The following is a 22,951-nucleotide window of genomic DNA, read 5'->3' on the forward strand; positions in this document are numbered from 1 at the left end:
ACTTCAACGGCACGGGTGTGTGTGTGTGTGCGCCCTGGTGATTCTGGGAGACAGATCGAACCTGGGCTAAAAGAGAGGGGGCTTAGCCCTCTTCCATTTGCTAGTTCAAAGTTGTACAACCCCTTTGTATCTGCTAGGCGGCGCAGTCGTGCACAAAGAACACTTTGAAAAGCGTCAAAGGCAAGTCATTCCGAGTTGGTCGTTTGTGTTTTCCGTTCAGACGCGAAATGCTGACATGATCTCTCGGCTCCTCGGTTGTCATTTCTGCTCCGTAAAGGAATCACAGCACGCGTCGGCTTCCAGCACGGTGGGTCGGGACACGATGCCGGGGGTCGGAGAGAGCGTTGTCTTCCTCGTTAGTGTAGTGGCAAGTATCCCCGCCTGTCACGCGGGAGACCGGGGTTCGATTCCCCGACGGGGAGTAGCTTTTCTTTCACCTCCTTAGAGAAATGACTGCCTTTCACTTCTCTGTTTTCTTTCACAGCGTCGTGCACCTTTTCATTGCTCTCGCTTTCAGAGCCTCCGCACGGCACACGACTCGACATCAGGAAGCACATTGAAGTGAAAGCAGGAAGCGCTGCGACATGCACTGTGCAGATCCCGCCACACTAAGAGGTGAGTGGGTCTGTTCGATGCACAAAGAACGCTTTGAGAAGCGTCAAAGGCAAGTCATTCCGAGTTGGTCGTTTGTGTTTTCCGTTCAGACGCGAAATGCTGAAATGATCTCTCGGCTCCTCGGTTGTCATTTCTGCTCCGTAAAGGAATCACAGCACGCGTCGGCTTCCAGCACGGTGGGTCGGGACACGATGCCGGGGGTCGGAGAGAGCGATGTCTTCCTCGTTAGTATAGGACCTGTCACCTGTCCCCACCTGTCACGCGGGAGACTGGGGTGCATCAGGACGCGCCTTGAAGTGAAAGCAGGATGCGCTGTGACATGCACTGTGCAGATCCCGCCACACTAAGAGGTGGGTCCAGTGGGTCTGTTCGATCACAGCGCTAGGCGAATCCCCAATCCCCTTTTGTGCCTGGCGACAAAAGATGTCTGTTTCCGCCCGGTTTCGAACCGGGGACCTTTCGCGTGTGAGGCGAACGTGATAACCACTACACTACGGAAACGGTGGTAAGACGTGCCCAGCGGCCCAGCCCTGAGCTTCGCCAATGCGATTCAGCTGCTTCCAGTGCCTTTATTGGAGTGCGCTGATGGACCGTGCTCTCTCTCCAGAGACCAGCACGCCTGTCATGGACGGAGCAGGAAAGGCGGCGCCACATTCTACAGCCCTCTCCACGCAATCGACGAAATCGGGCTACTGAAGTGGAGAAAATCGCCTCTCCAGAAAGTGCAAATATCATCTTGGAGACTATAAATCCTATTGCCGAAGGTCAGCCCTGTCTACCAGAGTAACCCTCCCACAGCGATGATCAGCTCGTCTCACACGCGAGAAGTTTCGGTTGGAAACAAGCGCCCCCTCTTCTCGCACGTTTTGCACGTTCGAGTAGTTTTAATGCGGCTCTTTCGTACACGGTGCTGATCTTTTGGAAAGCAGGAGGCAAAACCGAGTCGAACCGCCTGGGTGAAAACCAGGAACCCTAACCGCTAGACTATATGGCAGCGAACAACCATGCTGTTCCCGGCATCATGCAAGCAAACTACATAAATATGAGAAAACACGCAAGAGAGTTGTCACTCAGAGTGTCGAAGGGTCGATGTATACTGGGGCTCAGTTGAAATGCAACGTCAGGACTTTTCCGAATTATGTCACACGAAGAGAGCACAGCCCTTTCCACCCTGCCGCGTGTGTCTCGGTAACTCGCTGTGATCGTATAGTGGTCAGTACTTTGCGATGTGGCCGCAACAACCCCGGTTCGAATCCGGGTCACGGCAGAATAGGGGCGTCTGCTTTTACTACTCGCACGAATGAAGGCAAAAAAAAGCCAATCGACGTGAACGAACGGCGCTTTACAGAGGAGTACTGCCTGACTGGATCGTTGATGAACGACAGAGGCCACTCCGACCTCTTCTCGGTTTTCTTCAATGACTTACTAAGGATCTTCTTCACATTCGCCCATGCAGGGGAAGCCAGTTACACCAAAGCAAACGCAGGAAAGTGCATTTCAAGCAGAGACCAGGAGGGACTTGTTTACACCGAGAGTGGGCGGAGAATGGAACAATGCGCCCAGCCCTGTTGCTGGAGCTGATTCTTGATGAGCTCTTGGGCTCACTAAGAGGCCCCCGCTGGATGCTAATCTTTCTGTTGTTCTTGCAGGTCCTGCGCTGCTTTTGAGCCGACAGAGCTCGACCTGGTCTGTCGGCACAGCCCAATTGCAAATGATCGGCTCCGCGTACAGAAGGAACGTGCGTTTGGTACAAGAGTGCACGAAGGCACCGGAAATACATTGGGAACAAATGACCGGTCGCTCAAGACCTCTGTGAAGTACAGGAGCGTGCAAAACGAGGCTGTTTCCGCCCGGTCTCGAACCAGGGACCTTTCGCGTGTTAGGCGAACGTGATAGCCACTACACTACGGAAACCTGTAGGGACTGCTGCTGGTGTCTCGCTTACGTTTCGGGCTGAGAAAGGGACGCGTCACTTTAGGTAGGTGGCGCTGGAGAGAGGAACAAAGGGCGCGATGAAACAAAATGCCGAAACCCGGGATCGAACCAGGGACCTTTAGATCTTCAGTCTAACGCTCTCCCAACTGAGCTATTTCGGCAGTGCGCAAAGCCCACAGCCACCTGCTCCAGCCTTCCTGTGTTGTGGCATGAGCGCACCAAGAGTAGCGGGAGAGTGTTGCAGGAACGTCACTCAGAAGGAAAGCCACCCAGCTGCGCCCTCTGAGCTCTGTCCAGCGCATCTTCCTCGCATGGACTCCTGCCTGCGATGGGCAGGAAACAATTAGCAAGAACAGAACGACACCCCATGGGTGTCTCATGACCGCACCTTAGGTTGTGACACGTGCAGGTGTGAGGGGTTGCCGGGCTACTTTGGAGCAGAGCTTGGGCGGAGGGGGGGCGGGAAAGCAGACAAAGAGGTGACACCTCAAGGTCTGCACGATCACAGCTCTCCGCCGCCCCAGGCTTCCGCTCGATAAGCTACTGGACACACCCGCCCCTCCTCACACAGACTCGGGGGCTCGTGGAAAGCCCCCGAGTGGGAGGGCTCGCTCTTCCTCCCAGGAGCTCTTGGACACGACGCCCAGACAGGGCGCGGGGAGTCGCCGCCTGCAAACACGGCTCCAGGCCGGACTCCACTCCGCAGGAGCCGCAGAGCAGAGGAGATGAGGGCAGCTTAGCTCCTGTGCAGAGACCTGAGCTGTTGTTGCTGTGGATGCTGTCTTTTCTGCACTCGGGGTAGGAGTGAATGTTGAGTTGCCCTTAGAAATGAAGCAGAGCACTTCAACGGCACGGGTGTGTGTGTGTGTGCACCCTGGTGATTCTGGGAGACAGATCGAACCTGGGCTAAAAGAGAGGGGGCTAAGCCCTCTTCCATTTGCTAGTTCAAAGTTGTACAACCCATTTGTATCTGCTAGGCGGCGCAGTCGTCGTGCACAAAGAACACTTTGAAAAGCGTCAAAGGCAAGTCATTCCGAGTTGGTCGTTTGTGTTTTCCGTTCAGATGCGAAATGCTGACATGATCTCTCGGCTCCTCGGTTGTCATTTCTGCTCCGTAAAGGAATCACAGCACGCGTAGGCTTCCAGCACGGTGGGTCGGGACATGATGCCGGGGGTCGGAGAGAGCGATGTCTTCCTCGTTAGTATAGGACCTGTCACCTGTCCCCACCTGTCACGCGGGAGACTGGGGTGCATCAGGACGCGCCTTGAAGTGAAAGCAGGATGCGCTGTGACATGCACTGTGCAGATCCCGCCACACTAAGAGGTGGGTCCAGTGGGTCTGTTCGATCACAGCGCTAGGCGAATCCCCAATCCCCTTTTGTGCCTGGCGACAAAAGATGTCTGTTTCCGCCCGGTTTCGAACCGGGGACCTTTCGCGTGTGAAGCGAACGTGATAACCACTACACTACGGAAACGGTGGTAAGACGTGCCCAGCGGCCCAGTGCTGAGCTTCGCCAATGCGATTTAGCTGCTTCCAGTGCCTTTATTGGAGTGCGCTGATGGACCGTGCTCTCTCTCCAGAGACCAGCACGCCTGTCATGGACGGAGCAGGAAAGGCGGCGCCACATTCTACAGCCCTCTCCACGCAATCGACGAAATCGGGCTACTGAAGTGGAGAAAATCGCCTCTCCAGAAAGTGCAAATATCATCTTGGAGACTATAAATCCTATTGCCGATGGTCAGCCCTGTCTACCAGAGTAACCCTCCCACAGCGATGATCAGCTCGTCTCACACGCGAGAAGTTTCGGTTGGAAACAAGCGCCCCCTCTTCTCGCACGTTTTGCACGTTCGAGTAGTTTTAATGCGGCTCTTTCGTACACGGTGCTGATCTTTTGGAAAGCAGGAGGCAAAACCGAGTCGAACCGCCTGGGTGAAAACCAGGAACCCTAACCGCTAGACTATATGGCAGCGAACAACCATGCTGTTCACGGCATCAAGCAAGCAAACTACATAAATATGAGAAAGCACGCAAGAGAGTTGTCACTCAGAGTGTCGAAGGGTCGATGTATACTGGGGCTCAGTTGAAATGCAACGTCAGGACTTTTCCGAATTATGTCACACGAAGAGAGCACAGCCCTTTCCGCCCTGCCGCGTGTGTCTCGGTAACTCGCTGTGATCGTATAGTGGTCAGTACTTTGCGTTGTGGCCGCAACAACCCCGGTTCGAATCCGGGTCACGGCAGAATAGGGGCGTCTGCTTTTACTACTCGCACGAATGAAGGCAAAAAAAAGCCAATCGACGTGAACGAACGGCGCTTTACAGAGGAGTACTGCCTGACTGGATCGTTGATGAACGACAGAGGCCACTCCGACCTCTTCTCGGTTTTCTTCAATGACTTACTAAGGATCTTCTTCACATTCGCCCATGCAGGGGAAGCCAGTTACACCAAAGCAAACGCAGGAAAGTGCATTTCAAGCAGAGACCAGGAGGGACTTGTTTACACCGAGAGTGGGCGGAGAATGGAACAATGCGCCCAGCCCTGTTGCTGGAGCCGATTCTTGATGAGCTCTTGGGCTCACTAAGAGGCCCCCGCTGGATGCTAATCTTTCTGTTGTTCTTGCAGGTCCTGCGCTGCTTTTGAGCCGACAGAGCTCGACCTGGTCTGTCGGCACAGCCCAATTGCAAATGATCGGCTCCGCGTACAGAAGGAACGTGCGTTTGGTACAAGAGTGCACGAAGGCACCGGAAATACATTGGGAACAAATGACTGGTCGCTCAAGACCTCTGTGAAGTACAGGAGCGTGCAAAACGAGGCTGTTTCCGCCCGGTCTCGAACCGGGGACCTTTCGCGTGTTAGGCGAACGTGATGGCCGCTACACTACGGAAACCTGTAGGGACTGCTGCTGGTGTCTCGCTTGCGTTTCTGGCTGAGAAAGGGACGCGTCACTTTAGGCAGGTGGCGCTGGAGAGAGGAACAAAGGGCGCGATGAAACAAAATGCCGAAACCCGGGATCGAACCAGGGACCTTTAGATCTTCAGTCTAACGCTCTCCCAACTGAGCTATTTCGGCAGTGCGCAAATCCCACAGCCACCTGCTCCAGCCTTCCTGTGTTGTGGCATGAGCGCACCAAGAGTAGCGGGAGAGTGTTGCAGGAACGTCACTCAGAAGGAAAGCCACCCAGCTGCGCCCTCTGAGCTCTGTCCAGCGCATCTTCCTCGCATGGACTCCTGCCTGCGACGGGCAGGAAACAATTAGCAAGAACAGAACGACACCCCATGGGTGTCTCATGACCGCACCTTAGGTTGTGACACGTGCAGGTGTGAGGGGTTGCCGGGCTACTTTGGAGCAGAGCTTGGGCGGAGGGGGGGCGGGAAAGCAGACAAAGAGGTGACACCTCAAGGTCTGCACGATCACAGCTCTCCGCCGCCCCAGGCTTCCGCTCGATAAGCTACTGGACACACCCGCCCCTCCTCACACAGACCGTGGAAAAGCCCCCGAGTGGGAGGGCTCGCTCTTCCTCCCAGGAGCTCTTGGACACGACGCCCAGACAGGGCGCGGGGAGCCGCCGCCTGCAATCACGGCTCCAGGCAGGACTCCACTCCGCAGGAGCTGCAGAGCAGAGGAGATGAGGGCAGCTTAGCTCCTGTGCAGAGACCTGAGCTGTTGTTGCTGTGGATGCTGTCTTTTCTGCACTCGGGGTAGGAGTGAATGTTGAGTTGCACTTAGAAATGAAGCAGAGCACTTCAACGGCACGGGTGTGTGTGTGTGTGCGCCCTGGTGATTCTGGGAGACAGATCGAACCTGGGCTAAAAGAGAGGGGGCTTAGCCCTCTTCCATTTGCTAGTTCAAAGTTGTACAACCCCTTTGTATCTGCTAGGCGGCGCAGTCGTCGTGCACAAAGAACACTTTGAAAAGCGTCAAAGGCAAGTCATTCCGAGTTGGTCGTTTGTGTTTTCCGTTCAGACGCGAAATGCTGAAATGATCTCTCGGCTCCTCGGTTGTCATTTCTGCTCCGTAAAGGGATCACAGCACGCGTCGCCTTCCAGCACGCTGGGTCGGGACACGATGCCGGGGGTCGGAGAGAGCGATGTCTTCCTCGTTAGTATAGTGGCAAGTATCCCCGTCTGTCACGCGGGAGACCGGGGTTCGATTCCCTGACGGGGAGTTGCTTTTCTTTTACCTCCTTAAAGAAAGGACTGCCTTTCACTTCTCTGTTTTCTTTCACAGCGTCGTGCACCTTTTCATTGCTCTCGCTTTCAGAGCCTCCGCACGGCACACGACTCGACATCAGGAAGCACATTGAAGTGAAAGCAGGAAGCGCTGCGACATGCACTGTGCAGATCCCGCCACACTAAGAGGTGAGTGGGTCTGTTCGATGCACAAAGAACGCTTTGATAAGCGTCAAAGGCAAGTCATTCCGAGTTGGTCGTTTGTGTTTTCCGTTCAGACGCGAAATGCTTAAATGATCTCTCGGCTCCTCGGTTGTCATTTCTGCTCCGTAAAGGAATCACAGCACGCGTCGGCTTCCAGCACGGTGTGTCGGGACACGATGCCGGGGGTCGGAGAGAGCGATGTCTTCCTCGTTAGTATAGGACCTGTCACCTGTCCCCACCTGTCACGCGGGAGACTGGGTACATCAGGACGCGCATTGAAGTGAAAGCAGGATGCGCTGCGACATGCACTGTGCAGATCTCCCCACACTAAGAGGTGAGTGGGTCTGTTCGATCACAGCGCTAGGCGAATCCCCAATCCCCTTTTGTGCGTGGCGACAAAAGAAGCCTGTTTCCGCCCGGTTTCAAACCAGGGACTTTTCGTGTGTGAGGCGAATGTGATAACCACTACACTACGGAAACAGTAGCGGCCTAGTGCTGAGCTTCGCCAATGCGATTCAACTGCTTCCAGTGCCTTTATTGGAGTGCGCTGATGGACCGTGCTCTCTCCCTCCAGAGACCAGCACGCCTATCATGGACGGAGCAGGAAAGGCGGCGCCACATTCTAAAGCCCTCTCTACGCAATCGACGAAATCGGGCTACTGAAGTGGAGAAAATCACCTCTCCAGAAAGTGCAAATATCATCTTGGAGACTATAAATCCTATTGCCGAAGGTCAGCCCTGTCTACCAGAGTAACCCTCCCACAGCGATGATCAGCTCGTCTCACACGCGAGAAGTTTCGGTTGGAAACAAGCGCCCCCTCTTCTCGCACGTTTTGCACGTTCGAGTAGTTTTAATGCGGCTCCTTTGTACACGGTGCTGATCTTTTGGAAAGCAGGAGGCAAAACTGACACGTTCCCATCCCAGGAGTCGAACCCGGGCCGCCTGGGTGAAAACCAGGAATCTTAACTGCTTGAGCGAATGGGAGGGCGCCACCCCGCTGTTCTAGGCATCATGCAAGCAAACTACATAAATATGAGAAAACATGCAAGAGAGTTGTCACTCAGAATGTCGAAGGGTCGATGTATACTGGGGCTCAGTTGAAATGCAACGTCAGGACTTTTCCGAATTATGTCACACGAAGAGAGCGCAGCCTTTTCCGCCCTGCCACGTGTGTATTGGTAACTCGCCGTGATCGTATAGGGGTCAGTACTTTGCGTTGTGGCCGTCCTGATGTACCCCGGTCTCCCGCGTGACAGGTGGGGATACTCGCCACTATACTAACGAGGAAGACATCGCTCTCTGCTTAGTGTGCAAAACACTTACTTGCAGCATTGTGGGTGCTGTGGTTTAAATGCTATTGGTTTGTGAACAGAATACCCCTATCCCAGTGCATTGTGCAACATTAAATAAACGCTCGAGAAAAAGAGATTCAGAACGCAAAGCTGTGTCAGTGTTCTGTGTAAAAAATCAGTTTGAACATCACGGGAGCTGTTTTTAATAAGCTGCTGAGTAAAGAATATTGTAGCATTTACAGGTTCTTTTCAGAACAAAGGACGAGTGGAGACGCGATTAACAAACAAGCAATTAGCTTTATTCGTTAACAACCACACAAAACCAAACACAGGATCTACACGCACATGAGGAGACTGACGGAACACGTACACATCGTTAGGGTGGTAATTACCTAACAACACACTATACTTTTACAGGACATTATTTACACAGGTAGGGTCAGCCGCTGGTCATCGTGCTGACCCTCAGACTCTCCCCGGCTACCACTCCCAGCATGCCCAGCGGTACTACGAGCGACTGGGGGCGCTTCCTCCTCACCACCAGGCGAGGGTGTTACAATATGGACTCCCAGGAGGCTCCCATACTTCGGATTCTTGCGTTCTTATCAGAACATACTGATGCGCAAACATATTCATTACCATATTTCAAAGCATTGGAATAATATATGTCGTACAGCAACACAAAAACAGGAAGACAAGTATCACAGCTACTATAATCGGTGTTAGTAACTTAAAGAAAAACATTCCCCCTGGCCCAAACAGTGATTCTAACCAGGAGAGAAATGGGTGAGGCTGTAGAATGAGGCATTAAAGCACATACATAACAAGATGCATTAAATTTCTTTAACTTTACAGTATGATTTATAAGTTTATACCACAAATTACTCATATCCCCCTCATTATCAGTTTCATTCAGCCAGTTTGTATACAAAGAGGCTTCGCATTTAGATTCTTCCTCTTTCTGGGTGGTGACAGGCTTCCACATAAAAAGGAAAAAGGCTGTGCACATCAGTCCCAAGCATGTGATCCCCATCTATCCCTGTGGAGACATCACTCCTGCGCGTTGCTCAGTTCGTTTGTGACCTTTTTACAGTGATAAGCATGAATTCAGGGCACCCTTTCCGTGACTTTCACAGCAGTCGCAGTGGTCAGCAGCCTTGGTACGGCCCCCTCCACCTGAGTGAACACCACTTCTTTTTCCTGAAGTCTTTCACCAGAAGAGTAATAACTCTTAGAAAAATCTACACATTGTTCCACTGCCTCAGCTGTGCCATTTTGCAGAACAATTGTAGCTGAAGTTGTAAAATTTCTCATTGGCCCGTTCCTGCAAAACATCTTATTATGAACAAACAAATCATAATAATAATGTGCATCTAGGGGAATCACTCCCAAGGGTAACCCCCCCTTAAAACTATATTGTTCTACCCATCAGGTTCTGCCACTAGATAAGAGAACCTTTCCCATGAAATCATTTTTTGACCTTCATGATCCCTTCAGGGCGTACAATTAGCACAGAAGCAGCAGCTTTAGTCCACATGTTTTTCCAGCAGGATATTAACAGTATGATTATAACGAATAATACCAGACACACAAATATGTATTGAACCAGAGACCCTCTCCAGGATCCTAGCACAGACTGTAGCCATGCACCAATGCCCCAATCATCTGGATTATAATTATGATATATATTTTTCTTCATCATAGATGTGCTTTGCTAAGTCATTAATTTGCTAATAATTGTCTAGAATACAAGTACTGTTTAGTCTTTGCTCACCTAAACAGCTGTCTATCACCCTAATAGAGAATGGCCTAAAACTGTGATTATAGCGAGGAGCATACAGTTATTTCCATTCTAATATATCTGAGTTACACTCAGACTAAAAGCAGGGCTATTTACCCATGCCAATTAACCTAAATAATCACCTCTACCAAAGGGGATTACTCCCATGAGCATCTTTTATAGCAATACAATCCCAACATGAGCTCTGATTATTATTTGTGGCTGACTGATAAAGTATTGATTCCATATCCCCATTTATTAAAGTAAAACTCCTTACACTTAACAGGTACACTGTCACCCCCCCTCAGGAAGCTCAACAAACACAGAAACAGTGACAATATAATAATGTTCACTCAGTCTCTGGTGCAGTGGTTCGGTGTCAGCGCAATGCGTAGATCCAGCGATCTCATCCTGTCACTCAGATGGCAGAGTCGGTAGTCAGTTGCACTTGATATGGTCCTTCCCAGCAGGGTTGCAACATCTGGCAGGGTATATCTTCCTCACCCACACCCACTCGCCAGGTATCAGGTCGTGTCTTCCCTCTACTGGAGGTCTCCAAGTGTCCAGCACCTGTTCACCAGCCCCGTGCACCACTTCAATTAACAACCTACAATACTACAATAGAGAATTAGCAAATTCAACAATCCATTAGCCAAATTCATCCCTCTAGGAAGTTTCGTTGATTGGCCTGTGATGATATCAAACAGGCTCTATTACACAGTTCTGTTTGATCCAGCCCGCATCCCATGGTGTTCCTTCAGTCTGATGTCTAGTCAATCTTTTCTGTTCCTTCATTCCACTGTTCTAGCAGACTGAGGGTGATCTCAGTCCATCTCACCCCGAATAATCCAGCCACAGCCTGTCCCTTGATCATAATACATGCGGTAGGGCAGTGCCCACCAAGGGCTTATCTCCATCATCAAGTGTTTGGTAGACACAGAGGCAGTGACAGCAACCCACTGGGAAAACAGATTATAAGAGCCAAGGTTGTAAACATTTGGTACTGCATGAAAGGTTTCTCAGGAGCAGGCCTTTTGAGCTGTAGCACCTGCACCTGAACTGTAGTTGAGTTCCTTTGATAAGCATCACATTGAGATGCCACATAAGTGGCTACTGCTTCAAACACGGTCCCCACCCAGGTTTGGGTAACCAGCACACCATTTGACTCACACCCAGGTGTCCGACACAGTGCATTAGTCGAGCTACAAAGGGCATTAGGCTGTGAGGGCATGCAGAGCGTCCAGTGTGCTGGCAGCACCACACTCTTTTCTAACCATGTCCTTTTCTCTGCTTTAGAGGCCTCAGCCTGAATATCCTGTAGCTGTCCCCTTTTCACCAACAGAGGTCTCACAGGGGTCTCAGACTCCTGTTCTACCAGGACTGTGCACCTGACAGCTACATCTGCAAAGTTGTTCCCTCGAGGTACTGGAAACATTTCTTTATTATGTGATTTATACTTTACCACAGCTACTTCAGTCAGTAGCTGCAAAGCTTCTAACAGTTCAGAGACAAACCCAGCATTCTTGATTGGAGTCCCTTCCACGTTGGGGAAATCCCTATTCCTTCACTGCCATCCAAAATTGTGGCATACACCAAATGTATATATACAGTCTATATAAATTGCTACAATTTTCCATTTAGCATATTTACAAGTTTCAATTAAATATTTTCATTCGGTCTGCTAGTTCTACACCAGATTATTCACAGTTTATACAGCCAGGCAGGTAGCCTGCACAACACATAAACACGGCCCCTTGGCCACCGCATCAAGGGGTCCTGAATAATAATAACCCACCAGACGATGCCTATCTCCATGCTCCTGCACCAGCACAACGGCTCACAACCCATTTCTTTCACTTACAGACAGATTACATGCAGATGATCAGTCTGAGGGAATACAGTCCAGGGCCAGTGTCTGCAAGAAAGCTTGTTTCAAAACATCAAAAACAGTTTGTGCTGCAGGGGTCAAGGCAATTTTGTCTTTAGACTGCACTACCCCCCTTAAACCAATATGTCACTGGACAAGCTCGTTCTGAGAAGGCATTCACCCTGGCTTTATCATGTAGTTGGTTTTATACTCCTTTTTTTCCTCTTTAGATCCAATACTTGGAGTAGCCCGGCCTTATGGATTCCGTAATTAGGTAAAACAATCACAATATCACATAACTCTATTGAGTTAGTTTACATAAATGCTATTTCATGCAGTAATTCCTTATAAAATGCTGCGGTCTGGGCCTAAAATAGGTCTGGGGTGTCCCCCACCCACATCAGTATTTGAAACTGTACATCTTTTCCCAAGCAGACTGTGACAGCTTATATTTGCTTTAAACACAACCCTTGCACCCCTTCTCCTGTAGCCTCCTGTTACCCGTTAGAAAACTTTATATCACATCTTTATGCTGTTTTAGTCTAAAAACAGGACAGCTGTGCTCCTGTGTCCCCCAGTTACTGCACACTGTAAGATTATTTCACTTTTATTTAAATCCTGAGATAAATTTAGGAAGGCTACAGAGGGGTTTACTAGATTAAAACTGTTAGTTCACGCACGGCTCTCGTTTCAGCTTCTGACATGTTCTTTAATTGTGAAATCAAGCCTCTTTCTTACAATTTCTCCAAAAAACACCTTTTTTTTAGTAACTGTACACCAGCTTATTAGTAGTTTTGTCTTTGGGGTTTTATATCTCGGTATAACATTAAAGTCGCACAATAATTTCAACAAACTGGGGGCTCCCTTTTCTCCTCCTTGGGAGTCTTTTTACCCCATTTGCAGCGCTGCATGCATGCTTCACGAGTTATTAAATCAAATCTGTCTCCGCTGTCCGTAATATCAGGAAAGCATAGTTGTACATTCTTGGCAACATCAGGTTTTATCATCAGCAACATCAACCCACTCAAGTAAATTTGTTTTATTACTGTGGAAGTATCTTCATTCACTTCCTTCTCATCGGCTAACCCCGAGTATAATATCCATAAAGCTATAAACCTTTCTGTAAAATCTGAAACATCCTCACTTCCTTCTGCTGACATGCTGTCTAATCAGTTTTCGGTGGGTAATGCTCTTTCAAAAATCTCCACACTAATTCCCACCCTTCTCCTAGATTCTCTCTTAAGGCGTTCTATTTCTTCTTTTGCTGTTTCTTTTTCTGCATATATAACTTCGTTTCGTTCAGCCATTGCTTTTAGCTTTTCCATCAGAGATTTTTGTGTCTCATCTATGATATTCTATTGAATTCTCAAATATTCCTCTAAATATTGTTTATTTTTATCCAAATGTTCATACACTTTTCTACATTCCTGTTCAGCCTAAATTCCGTCCGACATATTTCTTTGTTTCACTTTGGATTAATCAAACTTTTTTTTTTCTTCACACCAAACCATTTTCACTTCTCCCACGCGCCCCGCGGAACCCCCCAGTCGAGACAAACTGACGAACTATCACAATTCAGGAACACGGACCAGGTTCCAAATCCTGGCTTTAAACACACAGTTGAATCAAGTTACCATTTTCGGCTCTTCTGCGAGTACAGTTCTAGTTACTACCTTCAGCCATACTGCAGTCGTGTACCAGGATGCAACACCTGGATTGTTTCGCACGGGCAGGGCGAGACGCTATTCCTTCAGCAATCCCTTTTTTTCTACCCCACCTTCACAAAACAGGCATCTAAAAACACATGCACCATTAACTCATTTTTCTGTTGTACTTGCTTCAGCACCACAGCAACATGGAGAGGACAAGGGACTTTTTAGAAAAGAGGAGTCCTTACCTCTTTTTAGAAGCGGTCGCCTAACTTTTCCTCTCCATGTCCGTGTGGTTTAATTTAGATGGATACTTCTTCATCATTTGGGTTACATATCCGCCAATCTGCCTCCTCCTTTTTAGAGGACGTTGTAAACCTTTAGGAACAATATAATCTAGCAACAAGGTTATGTCACTGTAATTAGGCTTAAGACAATCAAGAACAAGGCTTGCCTTTCTTCGACATTCTTTACGGTCATCAGGCAATTTAGGAAAAGACTTAACTAATGCAAATAATTCACTAGGAGACCAATGTCAATGTACATATGCTGGAGTTCCTTCTGGACCTGTTAAAGTGCACATTGGCATTTCACGAACAAGTGAAAAGGCTTTGGCTCCGGACCGCTTTCTAGTTTTGGTGGAGACTTTTTCTTTTTAGAAGGCATGGTCATGACTTTAGCTGCAGCTTGCTGTTCTTTAGTTTCAAGACTAGTCTTTTTTGAAGCTTCCCATTATTTCTGTGATTTCTCTTTCCATTACATAAGCTTTCCAATTCGCTTTCTTTCCGTTCTTCTCCTTCTCTTCTTAGTTTCCCCTTCTTCAGAAAACTTATTTTTCCTAATTCAACTTTCCTCTGTCCATTCTGATTCACTTACAAAGATCCTTCATAGTTATGGGCCCCTAATTATCATATATAAATTATGTGCAAGTTCCCTTACACCTATTACCCTAGCTTTACAGTTCATGAACATAAAACATTTTTTTTACTCTAACCCAGGCTATAATTGTTTCTCTGAATTTGTCGTACATGTACTTTTGCTGGACTGCTCGGTCCCATTTTCATCTTTGAATTTTAATTTCCCATTTTTACCAATCGGTGCCTTACTTAAACCTTATAACATTAACTACTCCGCAGAGCAAAAACCACACGTCTGTGTTAAGATAAGTTCTTTATATGAGTCCCAGACTCATCAAACCCACGTGAGAACACCCCTGTGGCTCGCTTCTCAAACTATTAATTTTTAAGGATCACTTACTGGCGTCAGACAGCTGCCAATTCTCCAGACGCGTCTCTGGAAGGATAAACAATTTATCCTCTGAGGTTCGTCCAATTTGGAGTTTCAATGGAGTTTCAGCAGCCGTTCGCGTTCAGGTTTCTGATCCCGGACGAGCCCCCAAATTGTTATGGAACTATCAAGGAAGCCACAAGAGAGAGTTCTCACCTGAGTAAGGTCTTTATTTCAATATTGCAAGCCCTGCTGCCACTTCGCAAAGTGCAACCAGAGACTCAATTTGTTACAAGCAGTACAGGGTTTTTAAAAGATGTTGCGCTGTAAAAAAGCTCAGCGCTTTGTCCTTTCTAAAAGTTCCCCTTTCCCTAAGAGAAAACAGATTACATCAAAAAGCGAGAGAAGAAGCACTAGATTTGTTATTCAAAGCTAATCAGTTACTTTCAGCTAATTCTAACGACCCAGAAAGCATATATTGTTTTGGTACATTGTCTTCTAAACTAACCTAAACAGTGTACTTTGTTGATACACTGTTTTCTAAAATTCTGCACGTACTGTAGCACAGCATTTACATCCTTGAAATATATTATCTTTGTAGATTAAGCTGACCCAGGGACGCCAAATAATGTAGGGAAAACCGGTCCAGGGACGCCAAATATGTAATCATAGTGGCTCTCTGAAGGCACCAGTTCTGTAGGGTTTGGGCATTTACTGAGACAATTATTAATTGTAGCAGTAAATCACAAAGTTGATTCTTTTGATGGCTTTAGAATCCAACCATGCGACATAACTCAAACAACGCACACACACAGGTACTAACACACGAGGATACATTTATTAATACATAGAATATGCATGTAAACCTAACAGATCTTATCGAGAGGGTTATCAGAATACAAAAGGTATATATTCAATCAGTTACAAAGTGTTACACATATCAAGAGGACATACATTCAGTATATCATTCATTAAGACCGTTTCGTAAAGTGAACTTGGTTACAACTTCTACATTAGATACTCAGACAAGTACATAACTCTTAGGAATTAAATTGATATCAACTGGTTTGGATAACAATTGAATTCTCGAGCTGTAATGCATTGAAGTTGAATACTCATCCAATCTTTGGGGATTCAGATCTCCTGCGGGCACAAAGAAACAGTTGCAGGCTGTTGCTGTCCAATCCGCGCTCTCTGGCTCCGTGCCAGGCTGTGCTGTGCGGCTTGCGACGGTGCGCTGCTGATGCTCACTGTTGGCTTAACTAGCAAAGTTTGTGCACAGGAGAAAAGATGACTGTGGGTCCCAGCAAGTCAGGAAGAGGACTGGTTCGTTCCTGATGAAGAGCTAGTTCTGAATAGTGATTCAGCTGTCCACAGTTCCGACCTGTTCACGAGGCCTGCTGCTGGTTACTCTCTGGCAACCTCCACTCTAGACTCTTAGAACAAAGGAAAGTTCTGGCACTCGGACACACTGGCCGTTCCGTGGTTGTCCGGGCTGAGTCTCAGGATGGTCAGGAGGCGCGCTGTGAGAATGTCCTGCCCTTGGGATTCTCCTTTGAATTCCCTTTAGAATTGTTGAATCTGAATCTGAATCTCAATCTCCCAGGCTCTCTGTGTTGCCTGTTTTACCTGGAGGAACTTCAGCTCATTGATTGGCTGAAAGTTCCATGGGCATCAGAGTCCCACGTGGGTTACTCGGCCCTACCAGTCCCTGATTGGTTGATCAAGGTGAGATATGAGTCACTTAGTCCTGACACTTAGTAATGCAGTCCAGATGTCCAACTGGCACTCCCTAAACAGATAGGCGCCAATGGATGACCATTGATCATGATAGCCAGGCTTAGCTAAGTGCATCCCCCTGTGGGAGCTGTCCTTATCAAAAGAAAACATCTTGCATGAATAGTTTCTCTGTGGCTGCACCACAGAGATGAACAGAGAAATGGGGCCTCATTTGGGAAGCTCAGAAACACTTAATTCTGCCTTATTATTTAAGCCTCACCGCTACATCTTAAAGCACCAATATATTTCTTGCAAAGCTCTCTACATTTTAAGAATCAATTTACTTATTAGATTTCCACTTCAAGACTTGTTCGGCTGGCGTTCTGGGAGTCGCGTTTATCAGAATTGTATTGAAATCGTTTCCCACAGAGCTCAGATGTCGAAGCACAGCAGCAGCTCTCCACAGCGATCCTCTATAGCGCCCTTTCTCCCGCAGCTCCGTCCTCATTGGAAGGAAGCAAGAGTGAAAGGCTGAAGTGAAATAGAGCGGGGACGAAGGCAGTGAAGAGAGAGAACGTGGGAAGAAGAGAAAAACGCAGGGGAAAAAAAGCAGCGTCGTAAAAGAGGTGACGGAGCTGTCCTCTCTAAGAAGGGTGCCAGCGAGCCTTGCTCTTGCTTACGGCCACACCCCCTTGAGCACGCCTGATCTTGTCTGATCTCGGAAGCTAAACAGGGATGGGCCTGGTTAGTACTTGGATGGGAGACCGCCTGGGAATACCAGGTGCTGTAAGCTTCTAAGTGCAGGAGGCGCTCTATCCCCGCTTGCTTGCTCATTCCCCTGTTCACACGTGCAGTGCGGCTTGTCTGTCTGTTTATTTGTCAGCTTTGGCGAGACACGGGTGCTTGTGTATTAGCGTGAGCGTTTTTTATTCTGATCATGAACAGTTTTACAAGTCCGCAAAGGATCGAGGAAAGGTTTATCGCCAGCTGAAAAGAGGCACAGCGCTTCGGCTGTGGAGACTTGTTCGGCTGGCGTTCGGGGAGTCGCGTTTTTCAGAATTGTATTGAGATCGTTTTCCACAGAGCTCAGATGTCAAAGCACAGCAGCAGCTCTCCACAGCGATCCTCTATAGCGCCCTTTCTCCCGCAGCTCTGTCCTCATTGGAAGGAAGCAAGAGTGAAAGGCTGAAGTGAAATACAGATGCAGCCATTCAAAATGAGCGTTAAAAACCCGCGGTTCAGTAACCAACCCGCAGGGCACCGTGGTAAGTGATTGGCTGGCCAAAATGACCGACAGGGGCACTCGTGGTGCATTGGTTGGTAGTGAAAAGATTTAATCATTTAATGTCTTTACTGTGCACGTTTCAATCTGCTTAGTTTTGAATATTTATATGGAATTTTACCACTAAAGGGAAATTTTAGTAGCTGAGCATAAAAAGAAGAGGAGCATAACGCATCTGAAGGTCATAAACGATATTAATTTAGGAACATAAACATTACTGTATGTACATAAACTGTACTGTGTATGGCTGGTCTTGATAGTTTAAAGAAAAAATACACACCAGTCTTCCATTTCTCCCTAAGTATTTTAAGCATGAAAGTTTTATGAAACGGTACCCAAATATGTGATTGCTGTTTAGAATGAATTTTAATTTTTAAAAATTATTTAACACGAAAATTAAGCTGTTTACATCTTCCGCCTGAGAACAGTCACCCGTTGCTACCCAACGCAGAAACACAGCCACTAACTAGCAAAGAGAGGACATTGGCTAGCCAATATGATAAAGAAATAAATGATTATTTTGTTTATTTTTTTGCACATTTATTTGAACATTTCCATCATTTGTACAAGCACTTGGAAACTGTCCAATCCCTAGTTCATCAAGCATTTACCGGTCTGGCGCCGGTCTGTGTCTTCTAGGATATAATGCCAGCGAACTCTTGTTTTTATGTCCACTATAACTACGCTGGGCAAACGTTCCGAGGTCAAATTCTTCCAGCACGGGGGTACCTTTAAAGCGGAGACGACGGCACCGAAATTTTTTGGCGCGCCTTCTCTTTAAAGCCCTGGCCAAATATGAAGACAGTACGTACAGTTATAATTCAAACGGAATTAAAAACTACACATCCCAGTTACCATGGTGGTGCTTGTGATCATTGCGTTTAACCAACGAAACAGGGCGAAAAATCAGTCACATGACTTTGGGGCAGAGTTTCGAAAGCTTAACCTATCAGCAACAAAGCGAAATTTACACGATAGGCTACCTCAAACTGTCAGTTACACGACTGTGTATGTCGCTTAAGCCACTCCTATTTGGCATTTTAGTTATGGAGGCGAGAAGACGCCCCCCCTCTCTGGGTGTCTGATTTGCCGCCATGTTTAACTGTTCGGTGTCCGAATCGGAGTAGCTACGCGTATGAAATAAAGTTAATCCCAACTACAAAACATATATTTTTGTGGTAAGAGGGCGCAAAACATCAGTATTTACTGCTATTAATTACTGTACGATTTATAGTTGAAATCTGAGCCTAGATAGAAAGTTAGATATAAAGTTAAAATCTCGACAAAGCAATGTAGGAAATACAGAGAAAATAAATCCTTTCTGACATCTAAAATCAGTTTCGATCAAGGTCTCTAAAACGAACAAGAAAAAGAGGATTTTCGGAGGGCAATTACGCTGTGTTTATATAGAATAAGTGATTTATGAGCAATCTAATTTCTTGTTCGTTTAAAACAGTGAAATGTTAGCTGCAAAAGATCGCACCAGAAACAGCACTCTCTCTGCCTGTCATAGACGTTCAGGAAAGGCTGAATGAAGTCATGTCAAGTACAATAATTCGGTGATCAATAATAACAGTTGTAGGACAGTATATAAGGAGGATAAGGATTTTGAAGTTGACTCGAAATCTGATAGGTAACCAGTGTAAGGACTTGAAAACAGGTGTAATGCATCCCTGATAGGATTCTTGCTGTCATATTCTGAACATATTGAAGATTGCTCAGTGTGGATTTAATTTCCCCAGTGAACAGGATGTGCATTTATTAATTCTAGAAAAAAAGCCTTTCTTGATTTCTCTAGTTCTTAGTTTCTCTAGTTCCCTTTAAAATAAACTATTATTCCACAATGCAGAGTATTACATGGCCAGTATTTACACATGATATTTGTGATTTAAAGAAATTAACACAAGCAGCTTTTGGAGATTTAAGTGTTGGCTGAGTTATTGCAGGATAAAAGACTAGAGATGCTGGCAAGAAGAAGATAATTTGGGGAAAGCTGAGGAATACACTTATAACAAGAACACTTCCTAATGGGGTTAGGCATACTTTTGATGAAGATGATGAAGTTAACAGACTATATGTTTACATAGATACTGAAATAAGGATTGTATTTTAGATTATGTGTAGTTGCTGGCATTGAACTGTGTGTTGGATGCACATGAATTGAAGGAATGGGCAAACATAGCTGATGCGGATCCACAGAGCCAGCATATTAAGATGTTTATAATTAGAGGCAATTTGTTTAAATAACTAGGTATGGATACTGATGTGCAAGAGAGGTGGAAAGGCTGTTTCCTTAAGCCAGCACTATAAGATATTTTATTCTCAGTGAGATGCTGCCATTTCATAGTGGGTTTCTAACACTGTGTATAGTTCCATCCACACAGTGCCTTTACTTCCATCCATTTCTAATCTCTTTATCCAGTACAGAGGATTTGGAGCCTATCCCAGTAAGCAACGGACACAAGGCAAAATACACCCTGGACATAGCGCCAGTCCATCACAGGACAGACAGACACAAACACACACACACCAGGGCCAGTTTTCCCATAAACCAATTAAGTTACCAGTATGTTTTGGAGTGCGAGAGGGAGTCATATCACACATATGGAGAAAAACCATGTAACCCAGAGAGAACATGTAAACCCCACACACACAGGATGGCAGGAATTGAACCTAGGACCCCAGTGCTGCAAGATAGCAATGCTAACCACTTCGCCACCATTATAAATGGATGGATATCTTAGTTATCTTTCTAGTTCACAGGTTTGCATGCATAATTTAATTTTGAAAGCCACTGAGACATCAGGTACTACTCTTGTATTTATGAAAAAGAAACAAAACAAAAAACATACTAACAACTGTGCCATCCTACTCCTTAGTTAATACATTTTATTATTCATAAACAGTTAACATTGTTAGCAAAATATTTTGAATTATATTTAACCCTATTTTTTCTTTAGTTTTGTATTTAACTTATTATATGATAGTCAGACTTAATGTATATTTGAACAATGAAAATATATTTTTACAAGATGCGGGGGAAAGTGCAACAGCTTATTACAGTGCTAAATTTAATATTATTGATTGCTAATAGTTTATGCTAACACCTAACTTTCTTAATTAGATGTATTTAAAACAGTGAACTAAGTGTAACATACTATTCAGAAATACAATCGAAAATAGTTTTGTGGTGTTTGTATGGATGAAACGTTTCTAAAATGTATAACGTAACAAAATTAAAGACGATTAAAATCTGTAATCTTTCCACTTGTAATGTCATTAGACAGAACAACACGTTTCTGGTATTTGTTTTAATTAGTTAGTATTAGGTAGTAGTTAGTAGTTTTAATTTAATTAGTATTGCAATTTGCACTGATTCCCTTGCGAAGATATGGACTTAAGAATATTCGTGCCTGGTCAAAAAATGGCATTAAGCACTTAAAATTAATATGGTTAATAATAGTAAACTGTAACATGCTGTAACAAGATCGGCTAAACTGCGAAGAAAATGCTTTCAGAGAAAATGTTTCAGGTGTGAAGAACATAGATCTCCAATGCAATTTCAACCAAACCTGTTCCCACACACCCTGCCCCCACTACCATTAGAATATACACAAAGCACTGAAATCTTTCGAGCTAATGATCAGGTGACCCGAGAGAGAGCGAGAGAAACACCAAGGGGTGCGGAACCAGGGAACTATTTACATGGAAAACGGGCGATCTCCCCAGACTGTTTGCCCGTTTCACTGTTACCTGGATACCTCTTTATTTAGAACTCACTAACACTGATTTTTAGTTTAGAAGGATTCAAGTAGGGTTTTAGATGAAAGGCAGCGACCTTAATCAAGCCCAAATCATAATTGAACCCATTCAGAGCCTACATTACATTTTAGCGTTTCATTCTGAGCAGAAGACCCTCACACCTGAAGAAGGCTTGCGTTTTCTCTCTTCTCTTTTAAGCATGTGTACAATGTGTAATACAATTACAATGTGTAATTACAATGCTGTAATACAATTTGAATCGTATGAGGGTGGGAGGTGTCTTTCGCTGGAAATCTCGCCTGCTTCTACTTTACGAGTACAACCCCCTCTCTGCCGGAGTGCTGGCTGTGACGAATTAAACCGGTTTCACAGGTTTCAATCACAGACCATGTGACATGGGAGTCAGGAAACTAACACACAGCGCCACCGGATTTGATCCGGCACAGGCACAGAACAAGTTTACAGCACAGTACAATAATAAATGCTGACCATGACTTTAGAAGCATACATTGCCTTACACTCAATTTAAACACAAGCTGTCTTTAGCCCTCTAAGCTGGTTCATACAGAAATGTAGAGATCCAGGCTCAGAACACACAGCTTCATTAGCGAATACATATGCAGGACAACTAGAGAAGATGTTTTACAGAGGATGGATTTTTAGAAACATCCCATCAGTGACATCACTGAAGTCAACTCCTAGGTACTGTAACTGTCGTGTGGATAGTTTCACAAGAATCAGACAAAGGTTTAAGCATCGCTTGTTCTAGATAAAACTGCAAAAAAAAAACAACAACCCATAATGTACTTCTTTGCGGCTCTGTTTGCCCAAATCATATATTCACAACGTGAAATTTAGAAAATAATATTACGTAACCAAAATCCCCAATATGGAAACAGAACCTGTGTAATTGTTGATAGATGATGTACTCGTAACATTTTTACAAGACGAACTACAACATTTAAAAAATGACTTGTATGTACTTTATATCTCTAATTAATCCACGGCGACATTGTTAAAGCAGAGTGTGGAAGACGGAGTCAAAAGGTCAGGACAGTGACTATGCGTGGGAAAGGTTTTCTGTTCGCACCAAAGACCACTGTCTTAGGTGCAAACTAAAGCCTGTGATTCCTCACACCCATTCAACCAGAGAAAATTGATACAGATTGTAGGATGCCAAATGGCACCCCCCTGTCCTGTTTGTTTGACTTCTGACACTGCCCCTTTCCCTATATGTTCCTTTGATATGTTAAAGTATTGCGTACTTTTAATGTATAAAAAAGGAAAGTATAACTTCAGTCCAGTGAGCATGTCTTGAGTGCTAGGGGAAACCCTTTCTCTGTGATATGCTCCCCTTCAGCTGATTGTATTAAAGATCTCTGTTGACAATCTCCCAACCTGAGCAAAGACTGAGTTTTCTTCGACATACGCCTTCCCGGAATCGGACC

At 46.0% G+C, this 22,951-nt stretch overlaps 8 non-coding genes and 1 pseudogene across 8 annotated transcripts; 3 read left to right on the plus strand and 6 right to left on the minus strand.

The window, feature by feature from the left end:
* The first annotated feature begins 350 nt into the window (after positions 1-350).
* On the plus strand, positions 351-422 carry trnad-guc (transfer RNA aspartic acid (anticodon GUC)). The gene has a single exon. It is a non-coding gene; the product is annotated as a tRNA-Asp (tRNA).
* A 621-nt stretch (positions 423-1,043) lies between these two features.
* Positions 1,044-1,116, minus strand: trnav-cac (transfer RNA valine (anticodon CAC)). Its single transcript has one exon. It is a non-coding gene; the product is annotated as a tRNA-Val (tRNA).
* Positions 1,117-2,456: 1,340 nt separating this feature from the next.
* On the minus strand, positions 2,457-2,529 carry trnav-aac (transfer RNA valine (anticodon AAC)). The gene has a single exon. It is a non-coding gene; the product is annotated as a tRNA-Val (tRNA).
* A 109-nt stretch (positions 2,530-2,638) lies between these two features.
* trnaf-gaa (transfer RNA phenylalanine (anticodon GAA)) lies at positions 2,639-2,711 on the minus strand. The gene has a single exon. It is a non-coding gene; the product is annotated as a tRNA-Phe (tRNA).
* Positions 2,712-3,952: 1,241 nt separating this feature from the next.
* On the minus strand, positions 3,953-4,025 carry trnav-cac (transfer RNA valine (anticodon CAC)). The gene has a single exon. It is a non-coding gene; the product is annotated as a tRNA-Val (tRNA).
* Positions 4,026-4,719: 694 nt separating this feature from the next.
* On the plus strand, positions 4,720-4,791 carry trnah-gug (transfer RNA histidin (anticodon GUG)). Its single transcript has one exon. It is a non-coding gene; the product is annotated as a tRNA-His (tRNA).
* Positions 4,792-5,365: 574 nt separating this feature from the next.
* On the minus strand, positions 5,366-5,438 carry trnav-aac (transfer RNA valine (anticodon AAC)). The gene has a single exon. It is a non-coding gene; the product is annotated as a tRNA-Val (tRNA).
* Positions 5,439-5,547: 109 nt separating this feature from the next.
* trnaf-gaa (transfer RNA phenylalanine (anticodon GAA)) lies at positions 5,548-5,620 on the minus strand. Its single transcript has one exon. It is a non-coding gene; the product is annotated as a tRNA-Phe (tRNA).
* Positions 5,621-17,133: 11,513 nt separating this feature from the next.
* LOC148663330 (5S ribosomal RNA) lies at positions 17,134-17,252 on the plus strand (annotated as a pseudogene).
* The last annotated feature ends 5,699 nt before the right edge of the window (positions 17,253-22,951 follow it).

Source organism: Lepisosteus platostomus, chromosome 5 (genome assembly GCF_059453375.1).
Source record: "Lepisosteus platostomus isolate fLepPlt1 chromosome 5, fLepPlt1.hap1, whole genome shotgun sequence".
NCBI lineage: Eukaryota > Metazoa > Chordata > Actinopteri > Semionotiformes > Lepisosteidae > Lepisosteus > Lepisosteus platostomus.